Source organism: Camarhynchus parvulus, chromosome 10 (genome assembly GCF_901933205.1).
Source record: "Camarhynchus parvulus chromosome 10, STF_HiC, whole genome shotgun sequence".
In the NCBI taxonomy this organism is placed as follows: domain Eukaryota; kingdom Metazoa; phylum Chordata; class Aves; order Passeriformes; family Thraupidae; genus Camarhynchus; species Camarhynchus parvulus.
Genome location: NC_044580.1, coordinates 4,586,060 through 4,595,993, shown reverse-complemented (window position 1 = coordinate 4,595,993; position 9,934 = coordinate 4,586,060). Strand labels below are relative to the sequence as shown.

Sequence of the window (9,934 nt, the reverse complement as noted above, 5' to 3'; positions counted from 1 at the left end):
CCTGAGATTTAGGTGGTTGTCCTTGGTCCCAAGCTAGGAAAGGAACTGTCTCCCTACTGTGTGAAGAGAGCTCACCATCCCTTAGTATCAAGCTCAGAACTACACACTAAAGCAGTACAGAATCTGAAAAATAGAAAAGCTAAAACCTAAGGCATCAAAACAAATGAGCATCTCTATAAGGAAGAATTCCAGGTGAGATCTTATAACAAATCTGTATAAGAACAATGTTTTACTCAAATTTATACACTGGAAGTTTCTTTTAGGATGGAATAACCACAATATCAGGAAATTCTGACAAAAGACATGAAGCTAAAGCAGATGACAAATAGCTCACAAATCTCAACATGCTTTGGTTGACAGGGTAATTTTTTTGGACACAGTTCTTCAAAATTCTTTCCACTGCAGTTTTCTGAAATGACAACAAATGGCTGAGTCCTCTTATCTTAGAAATCCCTACAGCAAATATTTAGGTTTACATTTTCATTTTTATCCACTAAAGTATGTCTAGGATTAATGATATACTAAAACAGGGGTAAAGCTCTCACGTCACGGTGTTGAAATTTAAAATTTGAGACATTACAGTGAATTTCAGGGAAAACTTCCCATTGCCAAACTTTCCTAGGCAGCTTGCAAACAACTGCAAATTTCCACCTGAAACCCCAGTTCTATTGTATGAGATATTCATACAGACATTGACAAAGCCACGAAGTTGAGGCTTCTGTCCAATGTAACTACTGTAGTCACACCACAGATTTGTAATTTTGAGATAGAGATTCCAGTTTCAAGCCTGTGTGTGCTTATGTGAGGGGAATTATTAAATCTTACAAGACCCTTGCATTCAAAAAAATCACTATCAGTCCTGGAAAACAACCCGCACCACTATTCTATCATTCTGTGTGCTTACTGATTTCTTCTGTGGCACTTTTGCTTCCAAGTTTCACCCCTAACTCTTGTAAGAAATCAACTGAAATGAATGCAACTTAAAGTTTGTCTCTGCATGGTTAATTTTTATTCATACCTCAGTGGCAGATGTAGTGTCCCTCATAATGTCAGCTCTCAAACGTCAATAATCTCGGATCCAGTAATCAGAACTCAAAAATCCATATTACAGGCTAACATACAAGGAGACAGTTTAGCACATGGTGACACAATAAAATAGACCAGAGCCACTTAAATAATCTTGAGTTACTAGGAATGTGTGTCATAGGAGTTTATATATTTACATGGCAGCCATCGGGAATAAAGCGCAACTAGTCTTCGTAATAATGATTTTGATTTTTTAAGATTCACCCAGCACTAATAACTGGCTGATGCCAAAACACAGGGGAGATAATTGTCAGAACCTGAATTTCAGTCTCTATTATTTTGTCCATTTAAAGCACCATAAATTAAAGCACTAAAGAAGTTCTTAACCTTGGGGCGTTTTACTTCATTTTTTTTTGGTGCATTTAATTTTGTATTGAGTTAATTTGTTCTACTTAAACCACGGCTTATCACAGCAAACGGGTATTCTTAACTCTGCTGGTGTAATCTTTCTCAGACATGCACAGGACAATCTGCTGAATCAACGTAATCCCTAATCCGCATGCTGGAACCCTGCAGCTGCTCGCTCCGGTGCCGTTATGTAATCCCGGCCTCCAGGGCCGGGGCAGAGCGTGCTGAGCGCGGCGCTGCGGGCGCTCCCCTCAGGCCGGGCCGGGCCGGGCGCCGCGCGGGGGTCGCGGCGCTGCCGCGGGGGCGGGGCCGGGGGCTCGCGGCTCGTAGTACTCCAGCGCGCGCCGCCCGCCGCCGCGATTGGCCCGGCCGCGCCCGCGTGACGCGCGGCGGACGCGCGCGCGCCCCCTCCGCTCCCGCGGACCGACCCGCGCGCCGGCCCCGCGTTTCCAAGGCGACCCGGCAGGAACGGCGGGAGGCGCGCGCGGGATCGCGCGCGGGCGGTCCCCGGTTCTTCCCCGCGCGGCCGCCGGTCCCGCGCGGGGCGCGCGCCGGGCGCTGGCGGCGCGGGTGCCGCGGGCAGCAGGTACGTGTGGGGAGCCCCGGGGACGGAGGCGCGAGCGGGGAGCCCCGGTCCGCGCCGTGCCCCGGCGCGGGCAGCGGGTCTCGGCCGTGCCCGAGCCGCGGGACCGTACCGCGCTCCAGCGCGGGCGGCGGGTCCGTGCGGTGCCCCGGCGTGGCCGTGCGCGGCTCGGGGATCCCGGTCCCTCCGCCTCCCGGGCCGCCGCACGCCCCGCCGTCCCCGGGGTCGGGCGGGGCGGCCCGGCGAGCTCGCTGCGCCGCGGCGGCGGGGGCCGCGCTGGCGGGTGAGCCCCTCCGCGGCGGGCGGACAAAGTTTGGCGGCGGGCGCCGCCTCCCGCCAACTTGCCGGCGGTGGGGCCAGGGGCCCGGGGGGCGCTGTGCCGCGGCCGGCCTGCGGCGGGGCCCGAGCCCCTCACGCGGGGTCAGCCGAGCCGCGGCCCGGCCGGGGCGGTGCGAGGGTCGCTCCGCCTGTATTGCGGGGCCGGAGCTGCGTTCCGGCGGGGCCGGGGGGGCTCTGGGCGCCGAGGGGCCCCTCACGCATCGCGGTCCCCCGGCACCGCTCTCGGCGCGGCCCGCGCGCCTCCGGACGGGCCCGGCCGGACAAGTTCGGATGTGCGGATCCCGAATACGAACAGCCCCGGTAATGCCTGAGCGGGAAAGTTGCTTTTATGGTCCGTGTGTGCAAACCCACCCGACGGTGGTGCCTCAGCAGTGTCTGCACGCAAGAGTACTCTGTATCTGTGAGGTGCTGCATTGCTTCTTGCAAACCCCCTGTCCTGGAGCAGCATCATTGCTTGCCCCAACGAGAAAAGAAATAGTAGTTTCTTTTCTGGAGTTGAAATCCAGTTAGAGTGCTCTTTACTAGGTAATTTTCAGTTTGCCTTCCTTAAAACGTAATAAACTTAAGAGGCCTTTTTTTGTTAGATTTGCAGAGGTGAAATCTAAATTGTGGGATCTGATGAGCTGTAACGGGACAGCATGTCAGAGTAACTTCTCTTAAAAATAGTAGTATGTGAACATGCATGGTTTCAAAGCTTGTTAGTATACTGAAGTTAGGAAAAGGCTCTGCTAAGTGTATCTCCAGAATTTCTTGGTTCTTACATGAAGGTTTAAGAGCAAACCGATGTACAAGCTCTGTATTAGAGCATGCACCTGACACCAGTTGTAACAGCTGCAGAAGATTTTGTGTGTAAAAGAAGTAAAATGTGTAATGGTGTGGGGGTATTTACAGCTGTGAATGCAATCAGCAGAGAAGGCTCATTTGTCAGAACGCAGGGCACCTCTCTCAGGCACATAGTCAGAAACTGCTGCTTTGCTATGTGACTCTTAGGAATCCTGCTATTTTTGCAACACTTATTACCGGAATTTGAACAAAGAGGGGTAAGCAGCCTCTGTACTTTTAACATGCTGTAATAACATTACTAACCAAGTGTGGATTAGATGAGACAGTACTGATAAGAATTTTTTGATAGCTCCTCTGAAGATGCTGAGAGTTCCTGCAGGACACATGTAAAAGGGTTGTTGCTACCACAGTCACGTTAGGTGGGGTATATAAATTAGACTGTACAAAATAGTAGCACATAGGTGCTTTGCAAGGAGATACTGCAATTAGCACTGTGCACCAGGTATCTTGTATGGTAAAATGTGTGTCTTTATGCTGCAAACAATGTCTGTCTTGTGAGGCAGAATACTGTGTGCAGAGAAGGGGAGGAATACTTCTCATTTACAGAGGATGCAGAATAAGAAGCAAGTGTGTGCTGCTTCAAACGTGTTATGGTTCCTAAGTGCTGGGAAGAGTGTGCCCACAGTCAGCGAGGGGATGGTGTGAGTGAGGAGCCATTCCCGAAGCAATGCATGCGTGTACTCATCTCACTCATTCCTCTGTGTTTCTGAACAAAGTGGAGTTTTTGCAGCTCTGTCCTGATGCAAAAGTGTTTAGGGCAAGATGCTGTTTTCACCTGAAGGGTGAAAAGAGGCGGAAGTTGCACACAAATTGAGATGTGGTTATCGGGTAGTAATTATGCTAAAGACAGCAGTGGACAGCAAGGACGTGAAGCAAGAGTACACATCTGCTATTTCAGCCACAAAACTGGAGCAGTAGGAAAGATAAAGATCTGAACTTGCACTGGTTTATGAAAAGGCCAGTAAGAAAATTAAGATGTGAGCTACGTATGCTTGCAGTGTGAGTACAAGTGCAAGCCTGCTACTCAGCTGAAGTATTTTCAGATCTTGACTGACAGCAAAAATGCAGAACATAACAGTAGCTGTCTCCCCTCTCACTGTGCCTGTTCCCAAAGGTTAGTTGGATGTAAGTGTGATTACAGTTCTGAAGGTGCCCTGTACAAGATGCTTACAGCTCATTATGCTCTCCTGGCCCTCAGTGCTGTAGTGGTGTTACACCAAGGTGGGTTCTGTGGTGGCTCCCCCAAACCTGGCTACCTGCAGCTTGCTGTTTGTCTCTGCTGGGTGTTCACTGCGGGCCTGACACTGCAGTGATGTTGCATCACGGGGGGACAGGACTCACAACATCTCCAGCAGGATGGAGCACCTGGTTTCTGTGTTCCTACACAAGATTAGGTACAGATTGGGAGGAGAAACTGCACTGCCCTGTGAGATCCTGACACAACTAAAATTTACCTGCATCATCAGTATTCGTGTAAATTAGTTGCATTACCTGGCAATAGCACAAGAATTAATTGAATTGTGTTATGCAGGACAAAACTGCATCTTTTATCAGAGCAGCAAACGGTGTGTTGCGTCAGTTACAGTGGTGCTCAGCTAAACTGCTTCCTGGACAATGGGATTAACTAACAGAAAAAATACTTTATCCCTATGAACACTGCAGAACCAATATTGACATAGGAGACCGAGCTGGAGTCCTTTCTGCTGCATGTGTTAACATCTAAAACATCCAATAAGTGCCGTTTGAAGAATCTACATTTCTAGTTGGTATATTGGAGGAGTACTGAAGTTTGATTCCTCCTTTTCCTCTCCTCACTGGTTCTAGAGTGATTCTGTATGCTGCTGAAGGGTATTTGCCACATTCTTGTTAGGTTCAGTAATATGAGGATAAGTCTGGAATAATCAGTGGCATTGGAAAATGGAGAGTTTTGGATTTTTTGACTTGTAAAAAATTTCTGAACTTTTGGGAGTATTTTTGAAGTAGGTGGATATGAGCATACTTGGTGGAATGCCATTTTCAAGAGAAGAAGAGTAAAAAAATAGTAAACTGCTCTGGGGTAGAACTTTGCTGTTGTTCCTTCTTTGGCTCTAGAGGTTTCTGTCCAAGGTGAATCAATGTGGAGGGATAGAATGTAAGAAAATAAAGATAGTGCAGAAGGTAGTCTCACACCAGAGGAGTTGCAGCTGTACTAATCACCAAAGATTAGGAACAGGCCTGCCCTTAATAGGCCACAGCTGTGTCCTGTAAGAAGAAGAGTGGTACAAAAGAGTGGGGTAGCTGGGTGAGGAGGGAGTTGAGGTTTGTTGGCTGTGCTGTGAAGACGGAGGAGTCAATGCTGTGAGGAACTGCCCATGAAAAATCACTGAGAAGGTGTGGGACTTTTGAAATATGATGACAACAAATTTAAACCTTTTTTCCTCCAAATTTGTAGCTGGTGTGTTGTGGGCAGCAGCAGGGTTACCTCAGTCTGTCATATTTTAGCTCATTCATTTGCTGGGTTTAGGATTTGGTGTGGCAAGTTGATGTATTAGGGTTTAATTCTTAATTTTGTTATAAGGTCTCAGTGAAACCTGTTGCCTCCATGTAATCCCATTGAAATCACTGGGTTTGCCTGGACAGAGTGAAGTCAGGCCTTGTAAATTCAAGTAGCAGTGGAGGTTTTCTAATGATACTTGTCAATAATGTTTATCAAGTAAGCATTATAAAATGCAACATCAGCTTATTTCGTGGTTTATTCCTGTGTCTCACTTGCATTTTATCATGTTCTACAGTTCAGCATTGCTTTGATGTGTTTCAACCAAGATTTCTTTGGGGCATTTTTTGTATCTTTCCTTGCATCTGTAAAGCACTGTGTGTGCCTATAGCATTACACACAAACAGAACTACCTTTGAAAATGAATGTTCCAATCCATTGGTTGCAGAGTTGGACCTGTAAATCAGCAAATACCTGATGTAGGGTTGTGCAGCTACAGTTCTGTGTTCTGAGCCATGCTGCTCAGTGAATGAGGCAGTGATTTGCAGGAAGAGTGGTATGTGATCTTCATAGTTGAGAAGAGAATGAATGCAAGTGGAGCTGAAGTAATAGGCTGTTCTAAACGTGGTGCTTCTGAATTTTCAGGAGCTTTACTTTCAGCCCAAATAACCTTCTTGCAAATTAGTTTCTAACGTGGAACCTCTTGGTATTGAGAGGCTTAGCCCCTTTTGTGTGTTTGTTTGGTTTGGGTTTTATTTTGTAAAATTACACTACATGGTGGTATAAACGTCCCTTGTTGACTTAAAAAAATCCCTAAATGGGATTTGAGCCTTCAGTGGTGATTTCTAATTCGAGTAATTGCCTTATTTCATGAGGTTGTTACTGGATGAATGGGGAAAGGACCTTTGGGTCTGTGCTTTGTGTAGGGGAACAACAGGTGAAGTCTGACCTGTTTCATCTTCCTTTCTGCTCTGTGTCCTACCTCTGCTTTTTAGCCTCAGCAGCCTGCCAGTGCTCACAGCACACTTGCCTCTGTTCTGTCAGAGGTACCAGGTGCCCAGCCCTTTGTACAGGGAGCTTGTGTCCATTTGCATTGGCTTTTGAGAGGCCACCTTTTTTAATACTTGATTACAAAAGCAAGCAGGCATAGGAAAACAGTTCAGTTTAACTTGAATGGATTGCTGTGAGACAAAGATCATCTCTGCTGTTCCAGGGAACTTCAAAGGCTGCCTGCAGATGAGGCAAGTGTCAGAGCTTCTCAAAAAAGTTGTGAAAGTCTTTGTAGTGGAAAGTGTTATGTGTCTGATATTTAAGTGTGCCTACCAGGTTTTTCCACTAATAGAAAATGAAAATCCATGCATAAAAATAGCAAAATACAAGTTTTATTGAAGTTAGTGAGACCTTTACTGTTGAATTATTTTGTAATTCTTCCTTCAATGCTTTTGTTCAAGTTTATCAAATAATTTCTTACAGAAAAGTGATCATTTGGACTACCAGTCAATTTAGCTGATGGTACAAATGTAAAGAAAGCTCTTCTTTGAGTGAACTAAAGAGCTCCTGTCTGTCTGTAATAATTAAAGTTAGCAAACATACAGGATGTAAACATGAGGCATGTGGTGTGTCTCAGCAAGCAGTGCATAATTTTTCTCTGTATATAATAGCTGCCTGCATTTTACAACCCAGATGTAGTAAGTAATTGCATTTTTATCTGGAATGATAAAAGTAGACAGCTTTGAAAGGAGTTTTTAGCAGGAAAGGGAGATACGGTCAAAGTTCACATGTTAATTGCACAAGTGTATTAAAAAAAAGCCAATCTGAATTATTTTTCTTGCATGTATTTGTTGCTTCTCTTCTGTTACCAGCTGCCACGTCCAGAAATCTGAATGCTCTCTTTTTTTCTTTTTTTTTCAGTCATAAGAAGAAGGACTTTAGGAGCAGGGGCAGTAGTGTAATTAAATAGATATGTTTAACTTGGAAAGGTGTTATTTTTAGAACTAGCTCAAAAGGGCAGGTACTCCTTGGAGACATTCTAATATGGCCAGATTGTCTCCTCCAACTAAAGAGCAGTACAGGACATGGGCAGCATCAAGGTTTACTTAAAAGTTTTTGATGCTTGTTATCTCTGGGTAAAAAACAAAAAATAAAAAAAAGATTGAGAGGAGGCTGCAGAGTGGGTACAACTTCTGAGCCTCTGGGCTCTTAGTGCTTCATTAAAGAGTGCAGGCTCCAGGGAGGCTGCCTGTGGGGGGAAGCCCTTGTTCCCTTCCTTTCTCAGGGCCATGCTGGTGCTGGTTCCCTTCCCCGTGGGGACAGCAGTTGTTCAGGGTGCCCTGATCGCTGCTCCCCTGAATTCACATCCTCCCCTGTGAGGAGCAGGGGAGTTGGTGCTTGCTCCTGGAAGGAAGGGGTGTGCACATGAATTAATGGGCACACTGCAGAGATATTTTTCTCCCTACTCTCTGTTCTTTTTTTGTGGTTCTGTTTGCTCACTTTTCCACCTCTGAGCAGAGGGGAGCATATGGCAGTGTGCTGTCCATCTGGTTGTCACTTACTGTGAAATCATTATGCAGGCAAATTTGGCCCCATCTTGAGTTTCTTAGGTAGGAGAAACTGTTACTAGAATGACAGCTGAAGTGTTTCTACTGAGCTGTAAATGTGAATTAAGCGCAGAATGAACACAAAAGGCTCTTTCTGAATATTTTCAATATTTTACATTAAATAAACCCCTACTTGTGCTATGCTAGTATTTAAAGTAAATAAGGCTGAGATCCTCATTGTGAGCAGTCGACTGTTCAAGTACAGATAAAAGACAAGTCCTATCCCAGAGGATTTGCAGTCTAAATACATTTTAATGAGAATATAGTGAATGGTGATAGGTGCTTAGGAGCCCCTTAGTTATAGAGATAATACTGTATAAAAATTCCATTGGCATTTTTGCATCCTAGCACAAGCTTGTCACATAGTCTCTTGAAATGCATAGCAGATGTTAATTCAGGTCTGTGCATTTTGGGTATACCCGGGTATTTCTTGTTCACCTGCATATCAAGGATCAGCACTGGTAAAGAGAAGTTTTACTGTCTTTGGCACCATAAGCACATGTTCGTTTTTGTTATCACATTTCACATTGCAAACTTTGAAATACTAATAACCTATCTTTCCTCTAGTTATCTAAAGGAGTACCACTAAAAAAAAAATTAGGTGATGTTTATGCTGTAATATTCTCATACCTTATCTGCAGACAAGAGTACCTGTGAAAGTAGTTTTTAAATACTATTTATTTTACAGTTAGGAGGGTTAATTTTTGTACATTTTCTATTGCATAAGTCAAGAGCTTGTTTTTCATGTAGCCCCATGGAAAAGCCTGTATTTTTTAAAATTGGAACAGATGACTGCACAAGTAGAAGATAAGTCAAAAGAATGTTTCAGATAAATTACTATCTTCCTTGCTGTTTAGATCAGGGACCCTCACTTTTGATTATTACATGCATATTTATTACACAGTACTGCTGCAGTGATGCCACTGTGATATGAAAGTGCTTGTGGACTGGGAAGAAGAGTTTTGTTTTTGTGGAGGAGTTTCTTTGCTGCATTCTTTAAAGTTTTCATTTTGTTTTGAATAGAAGTGCGGTCAAGTTTTTAAATATTGTAAGTATTGAGATTTTTTGCCTTTTTTCCTGAAAGAGCCTATTTAAAGGACTATAGATAGCTTTCTGAAAAACTTTTGTTCTGTACTGCATCATGCAATGGGAAAAGTTCATTTTAAATTAAAAAAAAAAATCTGAAGTTTGAGATTTACTCCAAAGGAACTGTTTTTGAGCAGATATTCTCTGCACTAATGTGTCTTCCAAGTATTTTAAAATGGGAATTCAACCCTCAGTACACAGCAGTAAAACTAGGCTGACGGTGGGAATTCAGAGTAGATTTGGGGAGAAGGAAATATTTCATGGCTTCTGTTAGTCTGGGAGAGAGCTGTGGCCTCTCTGCTGCTGATCTGCAGCCAAGCCCCTGCTGGAGCAGCACTGGGGCAGCCAGCTCTGCTAAATCCCTGCTGAGCTGCACCTTGCACTGCCTTGGTGAATGACTTGTGCCCTGCAGAATTTTTTTCCAGTTCAAAAGAAGAAGAAGAAAAAAAGGAGGGCCAGCACAGAAAAATTCAAAGCTTTTCTTTTAGCCCCAGTTCTTTAGCTCAGAGCATCGGAGAGTACTTCCTGAGTAGTAGTTGGGGTTTTTAAATGCATGGTGTCATATGACTTGTATTGAAG

The 9,934-nt window shown here is 44.9% G+C and overlaps 1 protein-coding gene across 1 annotated transcript in view; it reads left to right on the top strand.

The window, feature by feature from the left end:
- The first annotated feature begins 1,960 nt into the window (after positions 1-1,960).
- Positions 1,961-9,934, top strand: part of TMEM266 (transmembrane protein 266) — an 82,532-nt gene continuing 74,558 nt past the window's right edge. Inside the window, exon 1 of the mRNA XM_030954895.1 lies at positions 1,961-2,020. The gene's annotated coding sequence lies outside the window, so the exon portion shown is untranslated. The remainder of the gene's footprint in view (positions 2,021-9,934) is intronic.